Source organism: Aplysia californica, unplaced genomic scaffold (assembly GCF_000002075.1).
Source record: "Aplysia californica isolate F4 #8 unplaced genomic scaffold, AplCal3.0 scaffold01182, whole genome shotgun sequence".
Taxonomy (NCBI): Eukaryota; Metazoa; Mollusca; class Gastropoda; order Aplysiida; family Aplysiidae; genus Aplysia; species Aplysia californica.
Window position 1 is genome coordinate 27738 of NW_004798452.1, and position 16264 is coordinate 44001.

Consider the following 16264-nt stretch of genomic DNA (forward strand, 5'->3'; position numbering starts at 1 on the left):
CGAAATGTTTTCCCCCGAAGAGCCTGCTCTTCGCCAGGGCCACCGCCTCTCTGGTGTAGCGGATGAGGCAGTCCAGCATGCCTGAATCCTCCCCAAAGAGGTGCCACGCCGGACGTCCGTGGCGGGGTCTCTCTGCAGCCAGTTCACCAAATCCTGGGGCTCGTCGCTGCAAAATGGACAGATTGGGTCCAATGTTTTGTCTTTTCTATTTTTGTCGGCCTGCAGCCCAGGGAAGTGACCGGTCCTGATTTTTGCTAGTGTAACTGGTCGCGGCAGGACTAAATTTGAGCCTCCCGTTGGAAATTGCCCTGTATATTTCCTTCGTCCCCGTCTGGGATATCAGAGGGTCTTTTGTGATCAATTTAATCTGGCCGCACGCGCTTTCATATGCAATTTGGCAGCCTGGGCCCGGCAGCGACGTCACCTGTTTGGCTTTACTGTCAGCAAGATCATTGCCGAGGATCTCGCAGTGACCAGGGATCCTCTGAATCGTGGGTTGAGGTGTTGCATTTTTCGCGTAGTCGCATTTGGTCGAGAGATAGCGATATTCCCACTAGTGCCATGCATAGTGATTTACTGTCAGTGAAGGTAGCGACCTAGTTGGATGCATCACACTGTTTGTCGATCCAGTCAATGGCCATTTCCAAGCCTTCCTTCTTTTCCCGGAAAGAGAACGTGAATATGGCACCTTTCTTCCTCAGTGCCTCCACAACGGTCCAGTTGGATGGGTGTTCCGTTGTGATGACGACCCCAGCGCCGCCGTCCGTTGTTCCTGCACTCGCCGAGCCGTCAGTGTAGATATTGTACTGTGCGCCAAGCTCTCGTGCTCGACGAACAGAAGCGCTTCGGATCTTCGCACTGGAGTCTCTCCTTCTGCTTATGCCGTACAGGTGGGGGTAAACGATGTCGGGGTTGATTCCCCGTTCCCACAGCCTTGTTTCGAAATAAGTAATGGGCCTCCTCTCGCAGTTGAACAGTTGTGGGCTCTCTTTGCTGGCGTCTTCGACCTTTTTTTCGGAAATCTCTGCGTCCCTTTAGGCGTCTGTGCACTTTTTTCGTTGAAGCAATTCGCCAGGGGTAGTTGCTGTTCATGCGCAGAGCCTTCTCTCTTGATCGGAGGCGCGCTTTTCCCTTTCGTCAACCCGCAGCCACCTCCCAATCGTCAGCCACCCCCAACCTTTGACACGGGTCAAACTTCCATCTATTTATAGGTAGTTACCGGAACATGTATAGGTGAAGTGATGTGCCGTGATAGTCGCGATATATTATTTATTGAGATTGTTTTGGTCTCTCTTTACTCATCACCACGAGAATTTCTTGAAGTTTTTCCCTGGACTCTGCCTTTGCTAAAATCTCGAATCTAGATCTAGATCTAGATCTAGAGTTGTAATCTAGTGGCAGGTTGCAGATTTCTGTTGTTATCCAGTACATTCCAGAGATTAAATAAATTGGACTAGACTCTAGTAGTAGACTCTTCTTCTTCTACTTCTAAACCTTCGAGATTACAAAGGCCAAGCCTAGGCTTGTAAGGATTCGTTTTGTTAAAAGGGTTGTTTAACACAAAGTCTATGAAGTTAGCAAACCTAACACATTGTTTTCTAACGAAATGATGCTTAAATTGACTTTTATATTGTCAATAAGAGATCAAGTTTAATCACCTAATCATTTAAGTAAGAAGTGGCTATCCTCGCCCGGGGTGAGAATAAAAACCCTACGATTGACCTCTCACCCCGGGTGAGACTTGCCAGCGTTGGCTATTCTCACCCAGTGTGAAACAAGACCTGTTTTTCCTAATTTCGAAATGCTATCTATCGGTGTGGATGATCAAATTGACAAAGGCAAAGAAAAAAATGACGTTATAGCACAAAAGTAAGCTAATTTGATCGTCTACAAAGATGCTATGGCTCTTTCACTTTTCGAATCGACCGAACTACGCGGGTCACCATTTTGTTTTGCCCGAAAGTTCTCGCAAGATCTACTCCTCCCCCTTCTCTCTCTCTCTCTCTCTCTCTCTCTCTCTCTCTCTCTCTCTCTCTCTCTTTCTCTCTCTCTCTCTCTGTCGGCAATTTATTAAATCTGGAACCTGCAATTAGATTACAACTAGATCTAGATTCGAGACTTTAGTAAAGGCAGAGTCCAGGGAAAAACATCAATTAAATTCGTGTGGTGCAGATGAGTAAAGAGAGACCAAAACAATCTCTCTATTGCGACTATCATTGCACATCACTTCGCCTAATACATATTCCGGTAGATTTAACTACCTATAAATAGATGGAAGTTTGACCCGTGTCAAAGGTTGGGGGTGGCTGACGATTCGGGAGGTGGCTGCGGGTTGACGAAAGGGAAAAGCGCATCGGAGGCAGTTAGCATTGATGGTGGACTCAATGCTTGGAACCCCCGTTTCAGCTCGAAGTGCCTCGATAGATGTGGACTGGGCTTGGGTGGTGATCAGTCGCAGACATCTGTTTTGAACCACCTGCAGACTACATGTATATGTTGTTGTTGTTGTTGTTGTTGTTGTTGTTGTTGTTGTTGTTGTTGTGGTTGTTGTTGTTGCTGTTGTTGTTATGGAAGTGGTGGTTGTGGTGGTGGTGATTGGGACGATTGTGACTTGAAAGAAACAATCTTGTTTTTGTAGCTAGTTGCTTTTGTTTCTCTTTGAATTGTGTATTTTGATTTTGAAGTGGTGATTATTTTTTTAAAAATGTTTCGAGTTAAGGAAGGAGAGATACTTTTTGCAGGAATTTGTTTATCGTAGTTGACAACTTTATCTCGTGGCCAACAACGGGAATGGTTCCTAAATAGGCTAAATCGTGTCGATCTGGATGTAACATACAACTTACATTGTAACAGATACAATGGGGTTAATGTTCCAAAAAGCATAGACTGGGAGCATAATAAAGTGCACATCTTTTTTACAAACTTACAAAGTTCCGTAATGATAAAGTCAAGAAAGAATATGCACAAGGGAGGTTTTAACGAAGGAAAGTCGTGTTAGATTTGGTTTAAAAAAATCTAGATATAAGTCTTGAGACATGATATTTCCGTCAATGAAAAATTTGCTGTTCACATCTACTGAACTGCGGTCATCTCTGATGACGATGCTGAAAGACAAGCAATTTTATTCTGCCTTTGATCAATTTTTTGGTCAGGTAGATTTGATTGTCGTGCCTTGATACCTTAAGGAATGTCTTTCTTTACGCCTTCTGAACAGTTTGGAAGCTAGAATTGTCCATTGTGCTGTTTACTGGCCAGGGATTACGTCATGGTTGCTTCGCTCTCGGCTTACAATAAACATTTCTTCTACGTCACTCAATCATGTGTGCCAATTCCGATTTCACTTATGATACTTTTTATTTTTATTTTGTCCACTAGTAAGAGGACACTGACTTGTCTACTTGACACTAGACCACTCTATGTCCTTTTTGTTAGTATGTCCCCCCCCCCCTCCTCCACACACACAGTTTGACTGGCGCATAATGTCAGGTAGTGTTTAAACAACCTGCCTCCGAAACAATCGAATTGTGTCGATGGAGGTGTCACACATTAGGAGCAAAATATCATAACCAAGTAATGTTAAAGTGCTATGGTATACTTTTTTTTCTCTATAATGTCAAAATTATGTAGAGAAGTAAACAACACAACTAAATGAATAAATAAATAAATAAATAAATAAATAAATATATATATATATACATATATATATATATATACATATATATATATATATATATATATATATATATATATATATATATATATATATATACAGACTTCAACAAAAGTTATGGACCACATGCACGACCTGCACGTGGGCGTTCTTGGAGTGGTCCAGTGGCTTGATGGCGCTTCCTCAAGCGGACAATGACAGAGTGTGACACTGCAAGCCTTCTGGCAACTTCTCGGGCTCCAACTCTATCTTGCGGCCATGCCATAGCTCTGGCACCATAAAAGTATCCCAGGATTTGTCTAAGTGGCATGTTGATGCGATACCGGATTTTGAGCAAACGGCAGGTTAATGAGCAATCACAATGAGCGCAGTTCGAGACCGTACATCCGTTTATGACGTGCACTAGAAATTTTAACTGAGGAATGCCTGTGGTGTCGCACACAAGACGATATAAAACAGCAAATGCTGCTAAAATTCCCCGATGATTTGCGTGCAGCACATGGTGGTTTTTCCCCTTTAGGAAGCTTTGCAGTACACATTGGTAACACATTAACACTTTCAGATTAAAAAAAAAAAGTGAAACACTCCTTACCGTCTTTTTTTCGGATTTAAAAAAAATTCAAGGCTGTCTGTCAAGGTGGTCTTTAACTTTTGTTGAAGTCTGTATATATAAATATATATATGTTTGTGTGTGTGTGTGTGTGTGTGAATTAGAGAGAGACAGAGAGACAGAGAGTGAGAGAGAGAGAGAGAGAGAGAGAGAGAGAGAGAGAGAGAGAGAGAGAGAGAGAGGGGGGGGGAGAGAGAGAGAGAAAATATGAGTGAGAGCGCTCGAGAGAGAAAGAGAGAGGTATATATTACTTAAAGACAGAACTCTGCAAGCTTGCTATCTACAAATCTGTGATCTGTAACTCCCGAGTTTGTAACGTCAATTTAGAGCCAGAGCAGCTCGAGTAAGGAACTGATCTGGGTGTAACAAAAGATCGTTCTATCACATGTATGCCCCTCAACACCTTAGATCGATCTACGCTCACCCCGCCATTGTTAGCTCTGTCACGGGGGCTCCAGGAGACAATTGTCCGCGCTGAGGCATAGACGTTTTTGTCACTTGTGACTGTGCCTCTAAACACACACACACACATACACACACACACACACACACACACACACACACACACACACACACACACACACACACACACTCACAAAGAGAAAGAGAGAGAGAGAGAGAGAGAGAGAGAGAGAGAGAGAGAGAGAGAGAGAGAAAGAAAGAGAGAGGAAGAGAGAGAGAGAGAGAGAGAGAAAGAAAGAGAGAGGAAGAGAGAGAGAGAGAGAGAGATAAACAGAGAGGAAGAGAGAGAGACGGAGAGACGGAAACAGAAAGCTGCAGCTCTTTCAATACAATCGCTGAAATACGCTTTGTCTTGTGTCCGTATTGGGAACAGTACAGCACAAACGGTCGTGCTTTTTAACAATGAGTCGGAGATCTAGATCTAGTCTTTTCTTCTTTCACCGTTTTCTAACTGACATTTCATTGTGAGCCAGAAGGGTTGGCTTTGGGGCTGAAGGTGTCGTATTCTAAAGTTGTTGACTGGCGGCGTCTGTTGTGTAGCGGTTAGGTGCCTCGTCAGTGTACGCAGGAGACCCCATTTCGATTCCCAAGTGGGCAGGGTTTTTCTTAATCGAGTACATGCATCTGCTGGGATCCCTGCTGGGATGTTGTATCCCTCTCAGTTCTCATCCTGAGTCGGCCCTGACAGGCAATGTTGAGTCCGCCTCTTACATAATCTGAATTGTGCCGAAGGAGACATGAAAACAAACACAATTAGGTCTTGCACGGAAGTGCTGAAGATGTTTAGTGTTATTAGAAAGTAATATACAAAGAAAAGAAGGAGGAGAGATAAGGACGATTGATGTTTGATAAGAAAAAAGGAGTAAACCACACCCGAGCACACGCTATAATCACTCACTTGTCTGTCTGTGCTGTTTCCCTCTACATATTAAGTGATCATTATTGTGTAGATGTGCTTCTCTTCACTTAATCAAACACCTCAAAAGACACAATGTAGGGAATTTACAAAGCGGAGTGTTTGGTCCCCTGTCAAGATACCACACCGAGTGACAACAGTCCAGGAAGGACGAGAAGAATAATTCAGAATCAACTTGCACGCCGTACCTCCGAGATTTTTTCACCCTTATCCAAGACGGCAGGGTGTTACATATCTTACCTAGAATCAGGTGTGTGGCTGAAAGACGAAAGTAAGGAGGTGCCAAGGAGTAGCAGTAGAAAAGCTGCAGAAACAGTCATGAACCCAGAGGAGGGGGGCAAAAAAAAGGGGGGATGGGGAAGGGGGAGAAAATGAAAATGATGGCAGAAAACGGAACACAGTTAGAAAGCAGGAAAGAAGGTGAAAAGAGACACTTTTATAGAACGAAAAGTTCCGTCGCTGCCAAGTGTCAGGTTTCGAATCCGGGACTTATTGAATGAGAGGCGGACACCGAACACCGAACCTCAAGACCACGAGAGCCCCCTTTGTCCTAAAAGTGGTTCTTGGCTCAGAAGATCACAACAACAAGACAACCTATCTCACCTGAGGGGAAAAAAAGTCTGATAGGCCCACCTTTGTTGTACGATACCCCCAACCCAGTAGAACTTACCATGTATGTATGACGTATGTACTCATATGGCTATTTTCTAACTAGAAGGAACCGACTTTCTTTAGTAATTTCCACGTTTCCACTCCAAAGAAAACCCAGACCCATGTAACAGCACTCGAGGAAAACACAACGAGACAATGTTATCATTCATTGGAAAGGCCTTAGCTGAAGGATTTTTCTGTGCCTAACTGACACAGCCTACGCACATAATGAAATAATGCCAAAGCTATTTTTGATTGACAGAAAGCTACTGTTCAAGAACGCTCAGTTTGGGGATTGAGCCTGTGTCATCCGCTCCGTAGTCCAGTGTGAGCTGTCTGTAACTAGTGTTGCTCAATAAGAGAGAAAAGAAAAGCTTATTTGAACAAAAGAGACTGACTTTTAACCTCCTCACTGCTGTGTAGACGTATCTAGGCGGCTTTCGTGGTCTAGAGGTACGGTGTTCGCCTCTCATTTAACAGGTCCCGGGTTCGAAACGTGACAGTGACGAATACTTTTCTTCTCTATAAACAGTTTTCTCCTTTCTCCTTTCACCTTATGCAGATGCGAGCGCCGTAAAACACTTACAAAAAAAGGTAATTAAAAAAAGACGTATCTACTCAGTTCTGTTTTCAAAACTTTGTTCCCTGACATTTTTGGATTGGTTTATACGGTAAGTCTAAGAAGATGTAACAATGACTTGTGCTGATGTTTACTTTTAAATACTGACTTCAACATAAGTTAAGGACCACTTGCAAACACTCTGAGTGGTCTTCTTGGGTCGACTTGCACGTGAGCATTCTTGGACTGATACTGTGGCTTGATGGCACTGCCTCAAGCAGACAATGACACGCGTGTGACACTGCAAGCCTTCGGGCAACTTCTCGGGCTCCAACTCCATCCTGCAGCCATGCCAGAACTCTGGCACGATCAAAGTCTCTCCGCTTTCGTCTTGTTGGCAGGTTGATGCGATACTAGACTTTGAGCAAACGGCGGCTTATATTGCCACCAAAGTGCCTTTCTCCTGTGTTGAGTGAAGCACTGGATTTGGCTGTGACTGGACAGAGAAATCTCTACAGGAGCGTGCCAACTGTCCCGATCTTCCCGGGACTGTCCCAGATTCGACGAGAGAGGAACTTGAGAGGATATTTATTTACTACATTTATAGTACACTACACCAAAACCATTCCTAATAGATGTAAGTGTGTTCGCCATAGATACGTGCTCTTTGGTTTTAGTAAGAGTGTTACGGCACCTGCAACGCAATAAGTGCCGAAGAATAGATGTGTTACAAGAGAGTAAAATACACAACAAAGGAGGACAGATAAGGACGATAGATGTTTGATAGGAAAAAAGGAGCAAACCACACCATGGCACCCACCAACCATCCACGTCACATACTCTGATGATGTCATAGCCATAACGTTGGGTGTCCCTGACTGTGTTTTGAAAAAGTTGGCAAGCCTGTGCTAGTGTCATCTTCCCCCAGTGGTCTGTGAGGTGTGAGGTCACTGGGGGTTGGTCAGTTACTTGTGACGTATGCCAGAAAGTGACGTCATGTTCACACGAAGGTACAGACAGAGGAGGAGGACGAAGCAGGCTAGTGGCAGGTCAAGTGAGTATGTCTTTGGAGAGAGAGATAGACAGGGTGTGTGTGTGTGTGTGTGTGTGTGTGTGTGTGTGTGTGTGTGTGTGTGTGAGTGTGTGTGAGTGTGTGTGTGTGTGTTTGTGTGTGTGTGTGTGTGTGTGTTTGTGTGAGTGTGTGTGAGTGTGTGTGCATGTGTATGTGTGTACTTGTGTGTGTGTGTGTGTATGTTTGTATGAGAGAGAGAAAGAAAGAGAAAAGGGAGAGAGAGAGAGAGAGCGAGAGAGAGAGAGAGAAAGAAAGAGAGAGAGAGAGAGAGAGAGAGAGAGAGAAAGAGGAGAGAGAGAGAGAAAGAGGGGGGGGGGAGAAATAGAGAGAAAGAGAGAGACAGAAATAATATAGAACACTTGAGATATCATGTATGCGCTCTACACATGATAATAATAATAATAATAAAAATAATAATAATAATAATAATAATAATAATAATAATAATAATAATAATAATAATAATAATAATAATAATAATGGATTGCATTTATATAGCGCATATCCACTTATGCAATGCTCTATGCGCTTAACATGATACATATAATGGATTTACAGATCAATTTTAAAGGTACATAGTGTTACATACTCATGCAAACACATATTCACTCACGCACGCACCACACACACATACATACTCACATACACACATACGTACATATGCACATAAGCACATACAAACTCACAACTATCTACAGCTTTGATGCATTCTGTCTAATCGAAATATGATGAAAATAGAAATGATTTTAGTTTCTTCTTAAAAATTTCTAGATTTTCTGCTTCTCAAATTTCTAGATTTTCTGCTTCTCTGATAGTTTTTGGAAGCCTATTTCAAACAAGTAGTGCAAAATATGAAAAAGAGCGTTGGCCATATGATTTGTAATTTATTTTAGGCTTAACAAGGGTTGTTTTGTCACTTGATGACCTGAGCGTTCTAGGAAGCACATAGGGTGTTAAAAGCTGTTTTAGATAGTCCGGTGATAAATCATTTAAGCACTTGTAGCAATTTAAACAGATAATCATACTGACGTAGTGATTGGAAGATCTATCAATCTATCTATCTATCTATCTATCTATCTATCTATCTATCTATCTATCTATCTATCAATCAGTGCCAAAAGTGGCTGAGAGAGATACAACATTCCAGCAAAAAGATCGAGATTCTCGATTTACCCAAAAATTCCCCACTCGGGAATCGACCTCAGGTCTCCTGTGTGCGATAACAAAGCGACAAACCCCACACCATAGACGTCGGTGTTTCTGATTGGTCGTTTACGAGCACTGGCAATTTTACCAAACTGCATAACATTTTGTTCGCACATTTCAAGTGATCTCCTAATGATCTGTCGATTGGAGAAATTCCTCCTCCTTTCGTTAGAAAATTGATATGACCCCAATCGCCATGACAGCGATTTGCTTGAATTATGTGAAAAGATTAACAGTTTAACACCAGTATCAACACTATTGGGTTATTTCAGAGACGGGACCTCCGAAGTTAACGTCCGTCTCCGATATGACCGAGCCAAACGGAGTGAGAGCTTTGAAAACTCCACAAAACGACCCGAGTTCAAGAACGCCCAGTTTGGGGTTCGAGCCCGGGTCATCCGCTCCGTAGTCTAGTGTGATGCCAACTGAGCTGTCTGTAACTAGTGTTACTCAACAAGAGAGAAAAAAAAGCTTCTTTGAACAAAAGAGACTGACTTTTAACCTCTTCACTGCTGTGTAGACGTATCTGGCAAGGGGGGGGGGGGTCTTTCGAGATCTAAAGGTACGGTGTTCGACACTCATTTAATAGGACCCGGGTTTGTGAAACCTGACATTGACGAACAATTTTCTTCTCTAAAAATTTTCTCCTTTCACCTTTCTTTCTCACTAATCATGTTCCGTCGTCTGCTTTCGTCAGCACTTTCTGCCTCCTACCACTTTGCCCCCCCCCCCCACTCCTCTGGACTCCTGACTCTTTCTGTTGCCTTTCTAATGCTAACACTTAAAATCTTGGATAAGTTTGAGTCGAAAATGAATAAAAATTAATTCCTACCAAACTAAAAATGCCTGATGTGTCTCGCATGCTAATAATATGACCTTATGCTGTTGCGAGCGCCATAAAGCATTTACCACAAAAAATCAACTTAAAAAAAAGACGTATCTACTCAGCCCTGTTCTACAAAACTGGCTCCCTGACATTTTCGGTCTGGTTTATACGGTAAGTCTAAGAAGATGTAATAACGACTTGTGCTGATGTTCACTTTAAATAGAAGAAAAGATAGTATGGTTTGGTTTACATTTCTCTTAAAAGTACATTTTATCTTGTCTTGCACAAGCCTACATCCAAAGAAAAAAACCCCGAACCAACTGCAACGAAATCAGGTAACGCTTGATTTCTCAATAGAGACTCTGATCTGACGTCCAAGCGTTCAGGTTTTATATATTTGTTGCGGTTAAACGTATCAGTTTGTCTTTTGAACGACCGTTTGTCCAATTTTTGTACAATCCATCCCCTCATGTAACCGAGCATTAATTGAAAGATCTATATTGAATACTAACCAACAGTAGTTATTTGATCAAGATTTCTCACAATATAAATATTGCCATCTTCATTATCTATAATTCCTTCAGTTTCATCGAGCGCTGATCCAAACGAATTGGGACTACTACGGGTTGTGAGTGAAAGCAAATATCACAAAAAGTCTGTCTTTTAATTTCTGTATATTTTCTTGGACTGAATGGTCTCAAAATCTTACGATTATATAGACACTTTCTGTTTGCTGAGGTAGATAAATAATCGTTATTTTCGTCGAGCTGGGAAAGGTTCATTATTGCGTTTGGTTGTCCCTTCAGAGTTTTTGTCTCTAATTGGATGAATTTCCTGGCACAAAGCTGTATAGTAATTTGACCCGTACATCTGATATCTCTCTTAACTGTTCATATATGTAAAAATAATTGTTTTACACCTTTCATCGACACATTTTAGGATAATTCTATTAACATTTGCATTGTTAGTTATTGTAAGAAGGGGGTCGAGGCTAATAACTTCTCTTCTGTAACATGTCATTATTCTTCTTGTTTTCCAAGTAATTAAGTAACAAGACCATTTCCCTCAAAGTAGGAAAAATTCACCCCTGAGGATAACTTACTCGGGTTAAGAATCCTTGCTGCACACTAATATCATTTACTGTATGTCAACTTCGATCGGTACAGCTCAATATAAGTTCTTGTTTTTAAAAACACAATCTATTTGCACAAGTAATATAATGCAGACATAAAGGCCTGAGTGCGGAAGAACTTCCAACACCAAGCTAAAACTTTTCCCTCAAAGTGTTTTCTTTAAATGTACCTTCTTGAGTTAAATAAAGGACTAGAAATTGAGTCAATCATTGAGAAAGTCAGTAAAGAAAGGGTAGATTAGGGAAGGAAAAGAAATAAGAAGACTGATCTGCTACTGCTATGGAAGAAGTTTTCGACAACAGCACAAGATTGGTCACGAAGTTGCCAAGATTTGTGCAGTTGCCAGGGTTACTAAGCTCCCAAGACTATGACGTAGTACGCATAGTGCTCTTGTCGACACTTAATCCCTTCCTTTTTCTGTTCGGGGTTACATCTAACGTCATCAACATACGTGTATTCTGCAAAATGGGCGCTCAAGACACAGTCACTGTGTCCTTTCTTGCCCTGTCCATCTCTGATTTATGGTACCTGACCGTTGAAATATCGGTGGCCGTTTGCTACCTCCCTAGCCGATTCTACTCAAAATCTATTCACAATGCCATCGACATGTCAGGATTAGCCATAGTGATCTCTAGATATGCCCAGATTCCCTACAATTTCTCGATTTTTATCGCAATGTATGTGGCAGTAACTCGCTGCTTCTGCGTCACCTTTCCTTTGAAGTTCGGCGGTATCTTCACCAGATCTAGAACAATAATAGTTCTTTGTGTCACTCTGGCAATATTCGCGGGTTTTTATATTCCGGTATTGTCTTTTCAGTGGATGAAGTACCGCTTTGACCCGAGGAGAAACGTCACCCGTTTAATGATGAGCAAAGCTCCTGAGATGGCTGTCTGGGACCCGATACACATTATGATTTTTAAAAACGTCTACATCAATATCTGCTTCATCACTTGCTGTATCTCCACCGTCATTCTCATTGTAAACCTCTGGTCCGCCGCCAGAACACGGCAAAAAATAACGGGGGGTTGGGAGCACATCGGTACGAAACCTTCGTCGGCAGAAAGCCAGACCACTACGATGGATGGGACTGCTACTGCAGGAAAAGAAATCAAGGAACATGAGAGGGAGAAGGGTTCAAGTTCGAAACCTGACAAGAAGACTCTTTCGTTAAGGGACACGCAAGTGGTCAAGTCTGTTGTTTTGGTCACTTTGATTTTTATCTGTACCCACATTCCAGTGGTTATCACCATCGACATCGTCAAATTGTTTGAGCCAGAGTTTCGCTATCTGGGTCGATATTCCAACGTGTATATGCAGTGTCTTGTTTTGGCTCGGAACGTAGTCGTCTTTAGCACTGCGTGCAACTGTCTTGTCTACTTCAACTTCAACACCAAGTACAGAGAGACTTTGAAAGCGCTGTTCAGTCGCCGTGAGTGAGGGTGCCCCAACAGTTGGTTGATGTAATGACATCAAAGAAAAGCAAAGACACTTGCTGTCTTGATCATGAAACGTTTAGATTTGTGTCACTTTTGAGTCGTACTTTTGAGTCGAAGGGGAGTCAAAAAGTACTGCAAGTTGTGCGCTGCTTTGCGCAGTATTGCATCAAATTTTTATGACATTCAGCTCAAGAGTACTTACACATGTACTTTTGAACTCAAACTGTTAAAATTAAGTTTCTTTGATTTTTGCCTGAATGATGTCACATGAAAATGTCAGCCCCCTAGGAGGTCTGTCAGAGGCAAAGAGCTGTGATTGAATTTCTTGTTTTAGAAAGAAGACTCCAGTGGTAACATCCAAAACAGACTTTAAAACGTTTACATGGACCAAGCTGTAGATTTTGGAATTGTATATAGGTGGGTTAGATGTTTGAGCAGTGAAACAGAAGAAGGGAAAGACAAGCATCCTCCCAAAAAGTCAGCCAGGAAAATCATGGCGACCGTGTTTTTGGACGTCGCGTGTTTCTCACATTGTCTTTTTAATCACGAGGAACTACTGTCAATAATTCTGAAGCTTACATTAAAACACTGAAACGACTGAAAGGGAGAATTCGACGAGTCAGACCAAATCTAATTTGAACCCGGAATATTTTTTTTTCACCATGAGAATGCCCGTCTGCATTTGAGTACCAGAACAAGGGAAAACACTATCTCATCCAGCTTATTCTCTTGATTTGGCACCTTCAGGCTTCCACCTTTACGGTCCTAGAAAAGAACAATGGAGAGGTCAGCACTATGGAAACGATGGAGAAATCAAGACTGCTGTACCCTTAAGACAAGTCTGCTCAGTTTTACGAAACTGGCATATGTGGACTTAGTAAAAAGTGGACAGTGGCTATTGCACAAAATGGAGACTAGGTTGAGAAATAGAAATCTGATCCTCAGATGCTCCCCTTCAATTTGAAGTATGATAGTTGCCAGAGCGTTATTCTTTCTCTAAGTTAGAAACGAACTTGCATTACTTTTTGACTCCCCCTCGTATGTTGTATATTAATTGTTGTTGTTGTTGTTGCTGCCGCTGCTATTGTTGTTGTGTGTGCTTGTGGTAGCCTATACGTTCGAAATGTTTGGAGCCCCGAAGAGTGTGCTCTTCACCGGGGCCACTGCCTCCCTTGGGTAGCGAGTGAGGCAGTCCAACCTCCCTGAATCCTCCCAAAAGAGATGCCACCGTCGGACCTCTCTGGCGGGCCATCTCTGCAGCCAGTGCTTCAAATCTTGGTGCTCCTCGCTGCACAATGGACAGATTGGGTCCGATGTTTTGTCTATTCTATTTTTGTAGGCCAGGGAAGTGACCGGTCCTGATTTTTGCTAGTAGTAACTGGTCGCTGCAGGACTTAAGTTGTTCTGTTGCCTTTGATCAATTCATTGTCATGTATATTTTGATTGCCGTGCCCTTATACCTAGATGAATGTCTTTCTCTACACCTTCTGAACAGTTCGCAAAACGAGAATTAGGAAGTTCTATCTGTCATACTTTTACCGTTTTGAGTTACTAAAGGTACGCACAAAGAGAACGCTTGCTTGTCGTTGAGGTGTACATATAGAAAGATTGAAAATCGCGCTTGCGACTGGTCAGAACTTGGACATTTGGCGCCATGGCGGATTGGAGTGAAGATGAACTGTTTTTGCTAGACAGCGTTTTGCCGAAAATTATCCTACGAAAACGCAAAAGATTGGGGGTTCATGAGATAAATAAAAGGCGGGGAGTGGAAGGTGAATAGATCTACCATCGCAAGTCTTGTTTCCTTTACTTAAAAGGAGCCCTTCTCGTTTTCAGTCCTACCTGAGAATGAGCCAAGAGACCATCATGTTTCAGTTCTTCGCTAATATATTTCCAAGCACGATTCACAACGTTGCGGTTTGCGCGGTCTTTCCTTCTCTTGTCCCAAATTGCAGGTTTTTTAAACACTGCTGACGGTCCTATCGGAGACGGACGTTAAACTAGGAGGTCCCGCCTCTTAAATAACCAAATAGTGTTGATAGGGGCGTTAAACCCATACCATTTAAACACGGCTGATACCAAAGACTCGACATCCATTTCGGTGCTTTTGTCACTGAGACTGAGAGAAAATACATTCTGAACCACCCAAGTCGTGACCAGACAGCCAGAGAACAATGTGGGGGGCGGTACCAAGTACACGCTTGCAAGCGAGAAAGAATTAACTTTTGATTCTTTACGCTTTTCAAGCGTCGCTTGAAATCTCAGGCGCCATAAAGCGAGCGTGCTTTTTATGCGCAACAAGTAACTTTTTGAGTAACATTTCAAGCGCTTGTCCCAACGCGCTCGCTTTTATCGCGAGCAAGCGTTCTCTTTGTGCTCCGCTTTAGACCATGAGGTTAGAAATCCAATGTTCTATCTGCTCTATCAAAATCGTAAGATTATTAGGAGTCGTTATCAAGACATTAAAAGAATTGCGTTAAAAAAAGCTTGATATGTTGTGAAAATTTTAACGTAAAATTTCTCAAAACTAGGTACTGAGCGGATAGAACTTTGTGGTAGCGAAATGTTGGCGGGCGTACGAAACGTTTAACTTCTTAACAGTGGCAAGTGAGTGGTTGGCGGGTGCTTTGATGTAGTTTCTTCCTTCTTTTCTATCACATTCTCTATAGTACTTACCTCTCCTCCTTTTTCTCTTTGTGTATCTTACTCTAGTAGCACCTCGAAAGATAGGTCGCACGTCTTTATTTCCCCTCTGTTGTTGATGTCTTTTGGTCTTACTTTTTCCAAGCACTAAATGACCCATTATTGTGTCCATGTGTTTCGTTTTACTTGAACAAAAAAAAATAGACTAGTACCAGCTCTATCTTCTGTACTTATGTTTATATGACCTATTTGTCTAGCAAGTGCCGTAAAACTCTTACTATCACTACTGAAAGTGGCAAAAGTGGGCATGGCTATAGAGAAAGGTTGATAATCGTTGGTCTAAATAAAACCAAATTGTGCTAAGAGGAAAGAAAAGCTTTTATTTACAGTCTTCTGTAGTCGGTGTGTTGTTTGTACGAGTTGTGTGTACACAGGTCGATGTCCCTCACACCACCCCCCCCCCCCCCACTTCCCTGTGTCCATTGTGCTGTTTACTGGCCTGGGATTACGTCATGGTTGCTCCTCTCTCGGCTTACAATAAACATTTCTTCTACGTCACTCAATCAGGCGTGCCCCTTACAATAAACATTTCTTCTACGTCACTCAATCAGGCGTGCCCCTTACAATAAACATTTCTTCTACGTCACTCAATCAGGCGTGCCCCTTACAATAAACATTTCTTCTACGTCACTCAATCAGGCGTGCCCCTTACAATAAACATTTCTTCTACGTTACTCAATCAGGTGTGCTACTTATGATTTTTAAAGAGTGTCACTTATGATACGACTTATTATTTCTATTTTGTTCACTAGTAAGAGGACACTGACTTGTCTATAGACACAAGACCAATCCATGTTCTTTATACTTTATGTTAGTGTGTATCCCACACACCGCATGGCTGGCGCATAATGACAGGTAGAGAGACAGACAGAGAGACAGACAGACAGAGGCAGAGGCAGAGACAGAGACAGAGACAGAGAGAAAGAAAGAGAAAACTGCAATTCCTTCAACACAATTCCCGAAATACGCTTTGTCTCGTGTCTGACTTGGTGACAATGACAGTACAGCTCAAACGGT